This window comes from Neomonachus schauinslandi, chromosome 3, assembly GCF_002201575.2.
Source record: "Neomonachus schauinslandi chromosome 3, ASM220157v2, whole genome shotgun sequence".
In the NCBI taxonomy this organism is placed as follows: domain Eukaryota; kingdom Metazoa; phylum Chordata; class Mammalia; order Carnivora; family Phocidae; genus Neomonachus; species Neomonachus schauinslandi.
Genome location: NC_058405.1, coordinates 146,689,944 through 146,706,567, shown reverse-complemented (window position 1 = coordinate 146,706,567; position 16,624 = coordinate 146,689,944). Strand labels below are relative to the sequence as shown.

The 16,624-nt window shown below is 40.0% G+C and overlaps 1 pseudogene; it reads right to left on the bottom strand.

Annotated features, from left to right (window-relative positions):
* Positions 1-14,845: 14,845 nt before the first annotated feature.
* Positions 14,846-15,225, bottom strand: LOC110592260 (annotated as a pseudogene).
* Positions 15,226-16,624: the final 1,399 nt, after the last annotated feature.

Genomic DNA, 16,624 nt, shown 5'->3' with positions numbered 1-16,624 from the left:
CTCCCTCAGCCCCTCCCCGCCCATCGTGTGCATGCGAACATGCACTCTTTCTCAAATAAATAAATAAATCTTTTTTAAAAAGTAAAAAGTGGGTTTCTGCGGCTGCACAGGGGTGCTGGTGCATGGGTGTGCGATTCTTCCAGCGCCGGAGTTGCTTCGTGGAGAAGGCTCATTGGGGTGAGGCTGCTGGGCAGGTGTCCTCCCCACTGTCATTGGTAGCATGAATCTCATCAGCACAGAGAGAAAGCTTCACTCAAAACTCATTGCTGGAGATCAAAGAAAAGAATAGCAGCAACTCTCTGAACAGAAAAGCAACCACTTTCTGGAAGGTAGGACATGCAGAGAAGTGAATCCGAGGCAACATTCTGGAAGATAGACCCCGGAGGGAGGGAGCCTCTGTTAGCCGCTACTGGCAAGTGATAGAGCAGCAGAGCACAAAATCCGACCTTTTAGAAATCTGCTCCGCTGAGGGATGTCGCTCCAGTGGCTAAGTGGGGGGTGGAACCCTCGCTGGGACAGTGTGGTCTTGGGACCCTTGGGGTCACAGAAAGACTGGGGGTGCCTGAGTACGGAAGAGCTCCCAGGTATCAGAGTGGGGAAGCCAGCTACAGAGACGGAGCTGAGGAGCGGGCTCTCAGCTCGGGGTTGCCATAAACCATGATCCGTGGCACAGTCAGGCCACTGCTCTTCCAGCAGGGACCCAACAAGCGGCAGATCCGGGGAGACTCCCCTTCCTCCCCTGGGAGGAGCGGCAGGGGAGTGCACTGCAGGGATCTGCTGGGTTTGGAGACTCCACACCGAGTTGGGTGCCAGAGATAGAAACGGTCACAGGCTGGGTGAGCATGGAGTGCGGGCAGAGACTGCGGAGATGGGAGTGACTGACTGCTTTTATCTGGGGGCGCACTGAGGAGTGGGGCTCTGAGCTCTCAGCTCCTCCAGGCAGAGATTGGGAGGCTGCAATTTTCACTCTCGTCCTCCAAAGCTATAGGGAAAGCTTGCAGGGAACAAAAGCTCCCGAGAGCAAACCTGAGCAGATTACTTAGCCCAGAACGGCAAGGGTGGGGCAATTCTGCCTCCGGCAAAGACATTTGGGAACCACAGCAACAGGCCCCTCCCCCAGAAGATCAGCGAGAACAGCCAGCCAAGACCAAGTTTACTGATCTATGAGAACGGCAGAACTCCAGCGCTAGGGGAATAATGCACATAGAATCCATGGCTTTTTTACCATGATTCTTTAGTCTTTCAAAGTTAATATTTTTAATTTTCTTTTTTTCTTTTTCTATTTTTTTTTGAATTTTTCTTTTCCCTTTTTCAACCAACATCTTATCAATCCCTTCTTTAAAAATCTTTTATATTTTTCATTTTTAGAGTCATATTCTATCCCTTAATTGTAGTTAACCTTATTTTTGGTGTATATATATAAGTCATTCTCTCTTTAAAATTTTGGGATACAGTTTCTTCTAACAGACCAAAATATCCTAAATCTCTAGTGTATGGATTTGTTCTAGTCTCCTGCTTGATCACATTCTCTCTCTCTTTTTTTCTCTCTTCTTTCTTTTTTCAACCAACTTCTTACCAGTTCCTTTTATAAAATCTTTTATAATTTTCATCTTTACAGTCATATTCCATCCCTTCATCATATCAACCCTTATTTTTGTACATATATAAGGTTTTCTTTCTTTAAAATTTTGGGAGGCAGTTTCTTGTAACAGACCAAAATATGCCCAAAATCTAGTGTGTGGCACTGATCTGTTCACCAGCCTGATCATATTTGATCATATTCTTTTTTTTCTTTTTTTTATTTTCTTCTTTTTCTTTTTTCTTTCTCTCCCTTTCTTTTCCCCTGGTTTCAGGTCTCTTCTGATTTGTTTAGTGTACATTTTTCTGGGGTTGTTGTTACCCTGTTAGCATTTTCTTCTCTCATTCATCTAGTCTCCTCTGGACAAAATGACAAGATGGAAAAACTAAAAAAAAAGAACAAGAGGCAGTACCAACTGTGAGGGACCTAATCAATATGGATATTAGTAAGATGTTGGAACTAGAGTTCAGAATGATGATTATAAAGATACTAGCTGGGCTTGAAAAAGGCATGGAAGATACTAGAGAAACGCTTTCTGGAGAAATAAAAGAGCTAAAATCTAACCAAGTTGAAATCAAAAAGGCTATTAATGAGGTGCAATCAAAACTAGAGACTCTAACTGCTAGGATAAATGAGGCAGAAGAGAGAATTAATGATATAGAACACCAAATGATGGAGAATAAAGAAACTGAGAAAAAGATAAACTACTGGATCATGAGGACAGAATTCGAGAGATAAGAGATACCATAAGACAAAACAACATTAATATAATTGGGATCCCAGAAGAAGAAGAAAGAGAGAGAGGAGCAGAAGGTATAATGGAGCAAATTATAGCAGAGAACTTCCCTAATTTGGGGAAGGAAACAGGCACCAAAACCCAGGAGGCACAGAGAACCCCCCTCAAAATCAATAAAAATTAGTCAACACCCTGACATCTACTAGTAAAACTTATGAGTCTCAGAGACAAAGAGAAAATCCTGAAAGCAGCTTGGGACAAGAGGTCTGTAACCTACAATGGTAGAAACATTAGATTGGCAACAGACCTATCTACAGAGACCTGGCAGGCCAGAAAGGACTGGCATGATATATTCAGAGCACTAAATGAGAAAAATATGAAGCCTAGAATACTATATCCAGCTACGCTGTCACTGAAAATAGAAGGAGAGATAAAAAGCTTCCAGGACAAACAAAAACTAAAAGAATTTGCAAAGACAAAACCAGCCCTACAAGAAATACTGAAAGGGGTCCTCTAAGCAAAGAGAGAGCCTAAGAGTAACATAGACCAGAAAGGAACACAATTTACAGTAACAATCACATTACAGGCAATACAATGCCACTAAATTCCTATCTTTCAATAGTTACCCTGAATGTAAATGGACTAAATGCCCCAATCAAAAGACACAGGGTATCAGATTGGATAAAAAAAACAAGACCCATCAATATACTGTCTGCAAGAGACTCACTTTATACCCAAAGACACCTCCAGACTGAAAGTGAGGGGGTGGGAAACTATTTACCATGCTAATGGACATCAAAAGAAAGCTGGGGTGGCAATCCTTATATCAGAAAATTAGATTTTAAACCAGACTATAATAAGAGATGAGGAGGGCACTATATGACACTTAAAGGGTCTATCCAACAAGAAGATCTAACAATTGTAAATATCTATGCCCCTAACATGGGCATATCAACAAAACCAGTAGCTGGTTCTTTGAAAGAATTAATAAGATTGATCTTATCAAAAAGAAAAGAGAAATGACCCAAATAAATAAAAGCATGAATGAAAGAGGAGAGATCACAACCAACCCCAAAGAAATACAAACAATTATAAGAACATATTATGAGCAACTCTATGCCAGCAAATTAGATAATCTGGAAGAAATGGATGCTTTCCTAGAGATGTATAAACTACCAAAACTGAACCAGGAAGAAATAGAAAAAATGAACAGACCCATAACCACTAAGGAAATTGAAATAGTCATCAAAAATCTCCCAACAAACAAGAGCCCAGGGCCAGATGGCTTCCCAGGGGAATTCTACCAAACATTTCGAGAAGAATTAATACCTATTCTTCTGAAACTGTTCCAAAAAATAGAAATGGAAGGAAAACTTCCAAACTCGTTTTATGAGACCACCATTACCATGATCCCAAAACCAAAGACCGAATCAAAAAGGAGAATTACAGACCAATATCCCTGATGAACATGGATGGAAAAATTCTCACTAAAATACTAGCCAGTAGGATCCAACAGTACATTAAAAAGATTATTCACCACAACCAAGTGGGATTCATCCCTGGGTTGCAAGGTTGGTTCAACATTCACAAATCAATCAATGTGATACAATACATTAATAAAAGAAAGAACAAGAACCATATGATACTCTCAATAGATGCAGAAAAAGCATTTGACAAACTACAGCATCCTTTCTTGATCAAAACTCTTCAGAGTATAGGGATAGAGGGTACATACCTCAAGATCATAAAAGCCATCTATGAAAAACCCACAGCAAATATCATTCTCAATGGGGAATAACTGAGAGCTTCCCCCTAAGGTCAGGAACGCGGCAGGGATGTCCACTATCACCACTGCTCTTCAACATAGTATTAGAAGTCCTAGCCACAGCAATCAGACAACAAAAAGAAATAAAAGGCACCTGAATCAGCTAAGAAGTCAAACTCTCACTCTTTGCAGATGATATGATACTTTATGTGGAAAACCCAAAAGACTCCACCCCAAAACTGCTAGAACTCATACAGGAATTCAGTAAAGTGGCAGGATATAAAATCAATGTACAGTAATCAGTTGCATTCCTATATACCAACAATAAGACAGAAGAAAGAGAAATTAAGGAGTCAATCCTATTGACAATTGCACCCAAAACCATAAGATACCTAGGAATAAATCTAACCAAAGAGACAAAGGATCTATACTCAGAAAACTATAAAATACTCATGAAAGAAATTGAGGAAGATACAAAGAAATGGAAAAACGTTCCATGCTCATGGATTGGAAGAACAAATATTGTAAAAATGTCAATGCTATCTAGAGCAATCTACACATTTAATGCAATCCCTATCAAAATACCATCCACTTTTTTCAAAGAAATGGAACAAATAATCCTAAAATTTGTATGGAACCAGAAAAGACCCCGCACAGCCAGAGGAATGTTGAAAAAGAAAAGCAAAACTGGTGGCATCACAATTCCTGACTTCAAGCTCTATTACAAAGGAGTAATCATCAAGACGGTATGGTAACTGGCACAAAAACAGACACATCGATCAATGGAACATAATAGAGAGCCCAGAAATGGACCCTCAACTCTATGGTCAACTAATCTTTGACAAAGCAGGAAAGAATGTCCAATGGAAAAACGACAGTCTCTTCAACAAATGGTGTTGGGAAAATTGGACAGCCACATACAGAAGAATGAAACTGGACCATTTCCTTATACCACACACAAAAATAGACTCCAAATGGTTGAAAGACCTAAATGTGAGACAGGAGTCCATCAAAATCCTAATGGAGAACACAGGCAGGAACCTCTTCGACCTCAGCCACAGCAACTTCTTCCTAGAAACATCACCAGAGGCAAGGAGAGCAAGGGCAAAAATGAACTATTGGGACTTCATCAAGATAAAAAGCTTTTGCACAGCCAAGGAAACAGTCAACAAAACCAAAAGACAACTGACAGAATGGGAGAAGATATTTGCAAATGACATATCAGATAAAGGGCTAGTATCCAAAATCTATAAAGAACTTATCAAACTCAACACCCAAAGAACAAAGAATCCAATCAAAAAATGGGCAGAAGACATGAACAGACATTTTTCCAAAGAAGACATCCAAATGGCCAACAGACACATGAAAAAGTGCTCAACATCACTCGGCATCAGGGAAATCCAAATCAAAACCCCAATGAGATACCACCTCACACCAGTCAGAATTGCTAAAATGAAGAAGTCAGGAAACAACAGATGTTGGCGAGGATGTGGAGAAAGGGGAACCCTCCTACACTGTTGGTGGGAATGCAACCTGGGGCAGCCACTCTGGAAAACAGTATGGAGGTTCCTCAAAAAGTTGAAAATAGAACTACCCTATGACCCAGCAATTGCACTACTGGGTATTTACCCCAAAGATACAAATGTAGTGATCCAAAGGGGTATGTGCACCCCAATGTTTATAGCAGCAATGTCCACAATAGCCAAACTATGGAAAGAGCCAAGATGTCCATCAACAGATGAGTGGATAAAGAAGACGTGGTATATATACAATGGAATATTGTGCAGTCATCAAAAAAAAAAACAAAAAACAAAAAACCGAAATCTTGCTATTTGCAGTGACGTGGATGGAACTAGAGGGTATTATGCTAAGCGAAATAAGTCAATCAGAGAAAGACATGTATCATATGATCTCACTGATATGAGGAATTCTTAATCTCAGGAAACAAATTGAGGGTTGCTGAAGTGGTGGGTGGTGGGAGGGATGGGGTGGCTGGGTGATGGACACTGGGGAGGGTATGTGCTATGGTTAGCACTGTGAATTGTTTAAGACTGATGAATCACAGACCTGTACCTCTGAAACAAATAATATATGTTTAAAAAAAAAGAAGAAGAAGAAGATAGTAGGAAGGAAAAAATGAAGAGGGGGAAATCGGAGAGGGAGATGAGCCATGAGACACTATGTACTCTGAGAAACAAACTGAGGGTTCTAGAGGGGAGGGGGTGGGGAGATGGGTTAGCCTGGTGATGGGTATTAAAGAGGGCATGTATTGAATGGTGTTATACACAAACCATGAACCATGGAACAGTACATCAAAAATTAATGATGTACTGTATGGTGATTAACATAACATAATAAAATAAAATTTAAAAAAAAGTAAAAAGTGAAAATGTGCATGTTCAATTCTTACTGTGACTAAAAGATTTGAACCCCAATGACCTTTCCCAGTAATGCTAAGATTACCAAATTAAACCATTGCCTCTGTACATTTAATTTTTTCATGTTTCCATTTTGTTTCACATACCAGATCAAATTCAAGATCCTTGTAAAAAAAATTTACCTTTCACCTAATCATCTGATAAGTACTGTTAAATTAATCAAACAAGGAGGCCATTAGACTGAGGAGGTCTTAATACCTTAGAAGCCGATGTGAGCAAACCAAAAACCTAGGCCTATAAATGCCTAAGGTTTAAGAAATAAAAACCTAAGGACAACCAATCACAACAGCCAACTAGGCTTTGCCAAAAAAAGACACACCCTTAGGTTATAGCTAATCAAATAATTTTCTTGCTTTGCTTCCACCTTTTCTTAATAAAAAGTCTCTCCCCAAGCTACTACAGTGCAGTACTCCTAATCATTTCCACTTTGGTGCTGCCCAGTTTGAACTGATTTTGCTCAAGTAAACTCTTAAAATTTTTAACATATCTGAGTTTATCTTTCAACATTTCAAATGTTAGTGCTACACCATATACACAGTGGAAGCATAATAAATTGAGGCAATAAACAGAATTGAGAGAAAGTGGATTTATCTAACAATTTCTGATATCTACAATGAATCGCTATTCTTAAAATTGATTTCTTCACTGTATTCTACCCTTCAAAGTTTGTGGAACATGCTCTGTAGCTTTGCATCTAGGTTCCCCTATCTGCATACAAGTTAGCAAAAGTCTCTTTGTCTCTTGATCATTTTGACTGAGTCCCATGTCTATCCCCAATCTATCATTGTAGTCAGGAAAATGCAATGCACTGATTGTTTTAGGACTGGGTCACATGCTTCACTTCTGAGACATGGTGTAGGCCCACCTATGCATATGGACAGAAGACGGCATGTGGGGTTGATTCCCAAATAAAAATTGGCACTGTTGCCAAAAGAATACAGAGTAGAGATTGGGAATAGATACCAATTTTCACAACCATAGAACTTCCTCAGCTTTTATTTACCATCCCTTGATTCTTATAGAAACATTCTAAAATGTCAAAAAAATGTAAAAAAAAAAATAATCTAGTCACACTGCAATTCCTATTCAAATACCAACCCTTAGAATAGTTTCTTAAGCATATCTGTCAGAATTCTTCCCTCCCATAATGGTTTGCCCTTTTATTAGTAAGTTATTTAATTGAACACTGCATTATTATATTTGTTTAACTTCTGCCAGCATCCCTGAACTGGTTTTTCAGGTAGATGATTCCATAACTACATTGTCTTATTTCAAATATGTGTTTCCAACAGAGCTTTACACATCTTGACAGGTACTTATTGAAATGAAATCTTCTATAAAATACCAAGAAATATATCCAGGGAACAGTTTTTATAACTAAGCACAATCCTATGAGACACGTCGAAAAAAATCACACATTAAAATGTGAAAGAGCCTTTCAGTCAGTATTCATAAACAGATGTTCTTGCATTGTCACAGAGCAAAATTTTTTGAATTTTAGGACACTTAGATGCAGCGGTGTCAAAAGAGGAGAGAGTACAATTTAAACGAATGTCCCAGGCTTGCAGTCAAGTGTTGCCCAACTCCAGCAGACATGTTACATCAACGGGGTTTTGAGTGGCAGGGCCAGGATTTGTGCAGTACATAACATGCATGACTAGACACAGCAACTGCACATTTCTACCTTCCATCTGAGTCACAATAAACTATAAAGCACACAACCTTTTTAATCAGAAGAAAAAAACCCATAAAAACCTAGATTAAGAGAGAAGGTATCTAAGGTATAATAGATCATTGATTCGATATTTGTAGTAGAAGACAATGCTGCACACCACAAGGGGAACACATGTTTTGAGTTATATTTTCAGATAAGATGACTGACATGAATCTCCCCTTACCTACTCAGCCCCCTTTGGTAAATGACCTGTGGTAATTGTTCACAGTGAAGTGGAATGAGCTAGATTGTAGTTATGGACATAGAGATTAATGACCTGCTCAAACAGATCTCATAAACATGACATTAACTTCATTAACAGGTGTTCTCCAATGTTTTTTTCACCTCTGCAGGGCCCACCTGAGAGATAAACTCACTTATACAGCTTGCATGGGTTATGAGTACAGACAACTAAGGACCAACTGTTCTGAACAGTGGTTCTCAACCCAGTGTGGTTTTTTCTCCCCACCTGGATAGGGAGTGGGCAGTGCTACTGACAGCTAGTAAGCAGAGGCCAGGGATGTTGCTAAACATCCTACAACACACAAGACAGTCCCCCCACAATATACGCTTATTCAGCCAAAGAGCCAAAAATATGAATAGTGCCCAGACTGAGAAACTCTGCTTTAGAGGTAAAATTCCTTTGTGGCCTTTATCTTCCACAGATCACTGTTACTGGGAAACACTTCAAACCAATTGACATAATGAGTCACGATAATGGCTAGGGTCTCACAGAGGCCTTTTGAGCTGAACACCTAATGCATTCTTAAAATGTTACAATACTGACAACACTAACTTAAACTTTAAATAGAGATGTGGTTTAAAAATATGGTGGCATGTTATGCAGTTGTTAAAAATAATGTTTTAGGATAATTTTAAGTGACATGTAAAAATGTCCATGACCTGATAATTAAAAAGGATCAGTATTTTTTAAGGTAGATTATAACCCCACTATATATATTTGGTAAATACAGGCATATGTGTGGGTAATGTATATGCATACACATACAAGTAAAAGTGCATATTAAAAGTCTATCAGTGGGGTGCCTCCGTGGCTCAGTGGTTAAGCCTCTACCTTCAGCTCAGGTCATGATCCCAGGTCCTGGGATCGAGCCCCGCATCGGGCTCCCTGCTGGGCGGGGGGCCTGCTTCTCCCTCTCCCACTCCCCCTGCTTGTGTTCCCTCTCTCGCTGTCTCTCTCTGTCAAATAAATACATAAAGTGAAATTCCATGTTTAAAAAAAAAAAGTCTATCAGTAGTTTAATTTACAGATGATTTTAATTCTTTACATTTTTCAGATATTTTAAATGATCTACAGTAAGTAACTACAATTTTATTAAAGGGAAAATATTTAAAAATTAATGTATGCTTCTGAAATGTTTTTGAAGGTTCTGTGGAGAGATTTTTGGCTATTACAGAAAAATGGTATCAGTCATGCTAAAAGCAAGTTGAAGTAAAATTTAAAAAATATTTTGGGGTGCCTGGGTGGCTCTGTCAGTTGAGCGCCCAGCTTGGTTTCAGCTCAGGTAAGGATCTCAGGATCCCGGGATTGAGCCCCACATCAGGCTCTGTGCTCAGCACAGAATCTGCTGGAGATTATCTTCCTCTCCCTCTGCTCCTCCTCCTGCTGGCACTCTCTCTCTCTTTCTAAAATAAATAAAATCTTTACAATTTTTTTAAAAAATATTTTGAAGTAAGTTATTTTATTTGCAAAAATAAAAGTCATCATTAGCATTAAAATTGGGAAACATAAAATGCAAATAATTTATGGAGGAAAATTAGAAATATCTGCCTCCATTCCCCAGTACTCCCAGGAACATTTAAGTGAGGGAAATAAGATTACAATATAGCATTTGAAAGAATAAAACTAACAAATAATACTGGAAATATGTAATGTCTCTTTTGGTTTTTAGGGCATCAAAATTCATCTTGTTACCTAACTAGAAGTTATCTTCCTACTACCCCACATATCACAGAAGAGAGGGTTATTTTGTACAAACACACACACACACACACACACATGCCTTTGTAGCTAATTATGCACACAAATGGAACGAGGGAAATATTTTATGTGACTTCGGCTTCAAGGAGTCAGTCTTCAGAAGGGCAGTCAGCAGTGATTTATCTAAAACAGCTCATACTGAGTTCTGTCCTATCTTAAACCAAGAGAGATATTTCTTAACGCCTGCATAAAATGTAGGTTTCTAAACCTCCTCCTCAGAGACTCAGCTTTAGAAGGCCTGCATGGTTAACAAATACCCCCAGGTGGTCCAGGACCCTAGCAATGTACCTCACACCCGAGCTCTCTGTAGAGTTATCTTCCAGGCTCTTCTCATTGCCCTTCCCAGCTCTGAGTTTCCCCTCCCCTGACTGCACCCCCACTGATGTAAGGACTCCAGGAAGTGCTTTGCTGCCCTACCTAGCTCTGTCTTTTGCCATATACCGCAGCTGTATAGCAACAGGGTAAGGAGAGAGAGAGGGAAACCTTTATATCCTAAGGATGGAGAAGAGAAGGGGACAATGCCACTCTGAGATCTGGCCTTGGGAGTATTAAATCTTTGTATGGCAAGGATCAATCTGCTAGTGAATAGTTTATATTTTAATGTGCTGAAAGAATTGCTGTCTTCTATCCTAGGCTTAGAGATTATTTAAAAAATCTTTTATCTGAAACCTTAAATATTATGTGTCAGGAAATTATAGAAACCCCCACAATGTGTCCATCTGAACACAGGCTCCTTTTCTTTTCATAATACAAACTGCAGGAAACAAAGGTTGGAAACATTGTGCAGATTTATCTTGATTTATATTCTTCCTCTCTCCACCAACCAAAAAGATTCTCAACTCGTGAGGCATTTTCCCTAAAAGAAATGGGTGGGATGAAGTAGAGTGATTTGTAAAATTTTCGTAATAATCAAGAGTGTGTTATAGATTGAATATTTGTGAATATTGTGTAAAATTCATATGTTGAAATCCTAGTCTCCTATTAGAAGATGGGCCTTTAAGAAGTGATTAGGTGATAAGGTTGGAGCCTTCATGAATAGGATTAGTGCCCTTATGAAAGAGGCATCAGAGAACTCCCTTGCCCCTTTGGCCATGTGAGGGCCTGGCAGAGAGACAACCATTGATGAGCCAGGAAGTAAGTTTCACCAGAACTCAACCATGCTCAAACTTCCAGGCTCCAGAACTGTGAGAAATAGATTTCTGTTGTTTATAAGCCATCCAGTCTTTTTTTTAGTAGTCCAAAGCCCAGTACTTTGTTTTAGTAGTCCGAACTAAGACATCAAAAGAACGTGTGGTTCAGTAATTTTAAATGCTGCTTGAGAGGTCAACAAAAGGAAGAGGGAAATAGAGATACTTCCCAAAGTGATTGATCAAAGGGCCCAAAACTTTCATTCAGAAGACTTCAAGGTTAAAAAAATAAATAAAAACAGATTTAACTCAAAGGATATTCAATTCCCCACTTCATTTTCTCATATAAATTGCTTCATCCATTTTATTGTCTCATGTAAACAAAAATGTAATTACCTTTGTAACTGGGAATATTTTTGTATTCTTTATAAGACTAAACAGAGTGGTGAAATAACTGGAAGCTTGCTGAGTATGAAATCAGAAAATACAAAAATAAAAACAAATTTTGAAAAAAAAAAAAAAAACTTAAGCAATCCCATCATTCCTATTCTCTTCCCAAAACAGGTCAGAATATTTATGCCAGACCTTGAACATTCCCTGTGGAAAAACATTCAGATCCATCATCTATCTAAGACCAGAAGCTAGACTTGATGGTAAAGCAGACACCTTGAGAACTGGGCCCAACATGTCCCCCAAAATAACATCTTGAGTTGGGGACACTATGATCTCATACTTTTGCCAACAGAAAAAAAAAATCTAAAAGTTTTAATTTGCAGTTATATTAGGAAACATTAGGAACAGGAGTGGGGTTGAGAATGGGAATAAAATTATCTTCAATGTCTCCCTAATTGCCTCCCATTTAAACATACTGTATTAAATCAGGGTTTTCTGGAGAAACAGAACCAATACGATGTGTATATAATACAGAGAGATTTATTTTAAGGAATTGGCTCACATGATTTTGGAGGTTGGAAACCAAAACCTTCAGGGCAGGCTGTCAGGTTGGGGACCTAGAGTAAAATCGATGTCAGAGGCAGCCTAAAAGCAGAATTCCCTTTTCCTGCTAAGGCTTTCAATTGACTGGCTAAGGCCAGCCCACGTGATGGGGGTAATCTGTTTTACTCAAAGTCTACCGATTGAAAGATTAATCACGTTTTAGGAATACCTTCACAGCAACTTCTAGACTGGTGTATGATTAAGTATGTGGTACTGTGGACTAGCCACGTTGATACATAAGGTTAGCGATCACACATACCAATATTCACTTTTTGTGATCCTAATGACTAACTTTTTTTTTTTTTAAGATTTTATTTATTTACTTGAGAGAGAGCTCGAGAGCACAAAGAGAGAGGAAGAAGCAGTCTCTGCTGAGCAGGGAGCCTGTCTCAGGACTCAATCCCAGGACCCTGAGATCATGACCTGCGCCAAAGGCAGCCACTTAACGAACTGAGCCACCCAGGCCCCCCTTGATTTGACTAACTTTAAAGGAAAAAAATAATTTTTTGAACACTCATTTAAATTACTTAATGAACAGTTGTATTTTATTAAATTTAACTGAAAATTTGGAAATGATTGAAGTTTCTTTTCAACACTTAAATATTTCAAAGTGCTACATGCTTCACAAGGTAGTGATTTTGGCTTCTACGTTTGGTTCAGTCAAGTTTCTGGCTATTAACAGGTCCCTGCACTGAGGAAATAATTTTAAATTGTTAAAATATTAGATGACTATTCTTTAAAAAAATTTTGTTTAAAAGCTCATTTGCTGATCTTGAGCTGCTAGTCACTAAACCTTGGAAATTTAAAATCCTGCTAGTATGTAGTTATGTTCAGCACCTGCAACCTTGGCTTCACATTGTATTCACCTACAGAGTGTTACAGATACTAAGGCCTGGGTTCCTCCCCAAAGGTTCTTATTGAATTGGTCTGGGATGCAAACCAGAGATCAGGAATTTTCGAAGTTCTCTAGATGAAGCTAATGTGCAACCAGAATTGAGAACCACTGCCTACATGATAGTGAATCAATCCAACCTGAGTGCATTTAGCCAATTATTAGTACAAGTTTATAGAACTATCTACATTCAGCAGAGAAGAGAGAAATATTTATCCACTTTACATTTAGTATGTAGATAACACAGATGAAAGACTTTTTTTTAGATAATTCCCTCCAATTATTCAAATTATATTTTGAAGGTACTAGATACTTCTATTCATCATAAATAAAATTAGTCTGTGGTTTTCTTTTTTGCTTTATTTCTCAGAGCCTGGTATTAGAATATGGTAGGATAATTTCCTCCTTTGAAAAAATTATTGCTTTTTTGTAGGTGGAAAATGAAACTGTAAACATACAAGAAAAAAAAAAACATCTGGAGGGGCAGAAAATTTAAGGACAGTTTGTATAAGTTGAATGATACGAACATTTAAACTTTCTGCCAGGAAGTAATGATAAATTTTAAGAAAAGTTCTGATTTTGCTGAGGAGGAAGAAATTATTCTTTCTATGGGGTAGAGAAGGCTGGGAGAAGCTGCTTGAAAGGGAGACTTCCCAGATCAGGAAACAACTGGAGCAAACACCTGGGGAGAGGAGAGTGTTCCTAGAACAACAAAGGCCAGGAGGAGGGAGGAGCATGCTGTGCCCTTCAAGGAGTAACAGAGCAGTAGGGAGCTGGGGGAAGATGAGCAAGGATGAGCGAGTGAGTGAGCCCGTGAGTGAGGGGGAAATCGAAAGGGGGTGGGTGGAGCTTGGATTGTCCAAGTCCTAACCTGCCCCGTTGATGCCTCTCCTCCAAGGTCAACCCACATCAAGACCCACTGGTGGGACAGTGCCAAGGTGCTGCCATTGGAGAACAAGTGTGACAAAGAGTGGGTGGTGTCCGTAGCCATGCAACAGGCAGCAGGCTGACCACCTCAGTGAGCACCTAGCCGGGCTGGGGGCTTTAAGACTCACAAGGTAAAAATGGGACACTGGGACCCTGAAAGAGGAGGGGACACATCCAAAGTCTCACAGAAAAGCCATGATGGGGCCTGGATTTGAATTCAAACACTTTCTGCAAACTGACCTTGATCCAAGAGCCTTTTGAAGTGAATCTTAACGTATGCATAGGAGTTTACTATGCAGGAAGTTACTGATTCATTCTGATATCCTCATTACCCAGCTTTGTGTTGGGTGTTACTGGGCTCCTAAGAGGTCTCCAGCTTTGTGGAACAGCAGGAGGAACCTGGGCTGGAAGACTCCGTGGGTAAAGCCAGACTCTGCCTAGCATAGATAAGGCTTCCTGGAGGCCAGGTGAAGGGCTTTGGATCTAGTGCTTGAGAAAGGGTGGTCTTTCAAGCAAGGGAAACAGTTTGGGCAAAGGGCAGAGGTGGAAGAGATCCTGTGTGGTTTGCCGAATAATTTTTAGTTAGTTAGTTAGTTAGTTAGTTAGTTAGTTAGTTAGTTATTTTGGGGAGGTTGACATCTTTATTGCTTTGGAGGCGGGGGCAGGTGCTCAGGAGCTCTTGGTGGGGCGGGCCCGCTTCCTCTCTGGCTTCTAGCGGCACAGGATGGCGCTGGCTCTGTGAATGGCAGCGGTGCGCAGACCTGGGCGGTACTTGTTCTTGCGGATCATGTGCCGGATGCTGAGGGTGGCCGGGCATTCTTGTTGATGGTGGTCCGCGCGTAGGAGGTGGTGGGTTTCCATTGGCCGGATCTCCGCTTCAAGACCACCACCACGCCTTTACCGTCGGCGGCCGGCTCCACTCCCACAGTCTTACGGTGATTCAGACCGTTGTAGCTGAATGAGTTGTGAGCCTTCAGGTTGTTGGGCTCAGTGTTGTAGGTCAGCTTGTTCCTCTTGATCAGGAAGCTGTAGCAGTTCCACACGACCATCGCTGCAGGTGGGCGGACATGGCGACGGCCCCTCTCGCTACGGCAGCTGGAGTCAGAAAGAGCTGGAAAATAATTTGGGGGTATGGCTGCAACATGAGGGTCACTTGGAGAAAAGGAGGCAGATTTTGCAGGACTGAATAAGGTTGGGAGGTGCCAGGACTCTTCGGAGGGTAATAAGGAGCCACAGAAGGTGTGTGAGCAGGAGAGGGCATGGGTGGATCTGAGTGTGACACCAGAGCCATGAATGGGGCTGGGCTGGATGGTAGGAGCAGGGGAGAATTTCCTTTTATGTCTGTGCTTTGGGGCAACTTAAAGACCCTCAGGATTTTATGTGCTTTGAACGTTTTATGTAGTGTATGACTTTGTAGATGGGTACATATTTTTTTACATTGTCAAATTGTTAATCTTTAAGAACTTAATTTCTTAATGACATTTAACGTTTTTAGGTTTTTCTTCCAAAATATGTCTTCCATCTCAATTTTCAAATGTATTGACATAGGTCTGCTGATTATTAAACTAGTGTCTCTCAGCTTGAAACCCGCCATTCTATCCCCTGCTCCATGATGTTGGGGCTCGAACAGGGCAAACCCATTTCCCCTTTCTACAACCTGTAGGGCTGTGCCAATAAGGACAATTTCCTGGAGGGTCTCTGGAAAACTGCAGGAGACCAAGGAAATTTGTCCTTTCATTCCTTCCTGTTCCTGTCTACATCACTACAATATTAGACTTTTACCATAGCAGCAACAGTTGGTTCAAGTAGCGGTAGCTGGTTCAGTGTGCAATTTTCCCAAATCTCCAAGAATTAGGCCCATTGGGCCGCCTCAGAGATATCAGCACCAGTCAACTGTTGCCCCAACTCAAGAGTTCTGGGTCTTATCCTTGGTGGTCCCCTTCTCCAAGCCTCTACGTTTTACTCATCTCAGTTCTTCCCTGTGTCCCTCCAGCTCCAGGACCATAATTGTTTCTTGTGTTTGATACCTCTCTATACCTCAGTGACCTTTTGTTGACTTTCAGTACTCCAAAACTGGTCTACAATTCTTTATATTACATTTTTAATGTTAAAAAAACAAAGCACACACACAAAAAACTGTGCTTTCTGTCTCCTGACTGGAAACCTTATTCTCTCATAATTTTTTTCCCCATTTCCTCAATATCTGTGAATATATTACCATTGTCTTCTTAGAGGCATTTTTTTTTTCATTTTTATTGTTTAAATTTAATAATTTTTTTAAAAAATTTACATATATCTAACTTTACATGAATGAAGGGAGTAATATAACACATGTGAATTTCTGGAGTACAATCTTTTTATTTAGTTAGTTAGTTTTGTTTGACCTTATTCCTACCCCTCCTACTCCCTTTCACCCAGAACAGCTTTTCCCGCCCACCCCTCCTCACA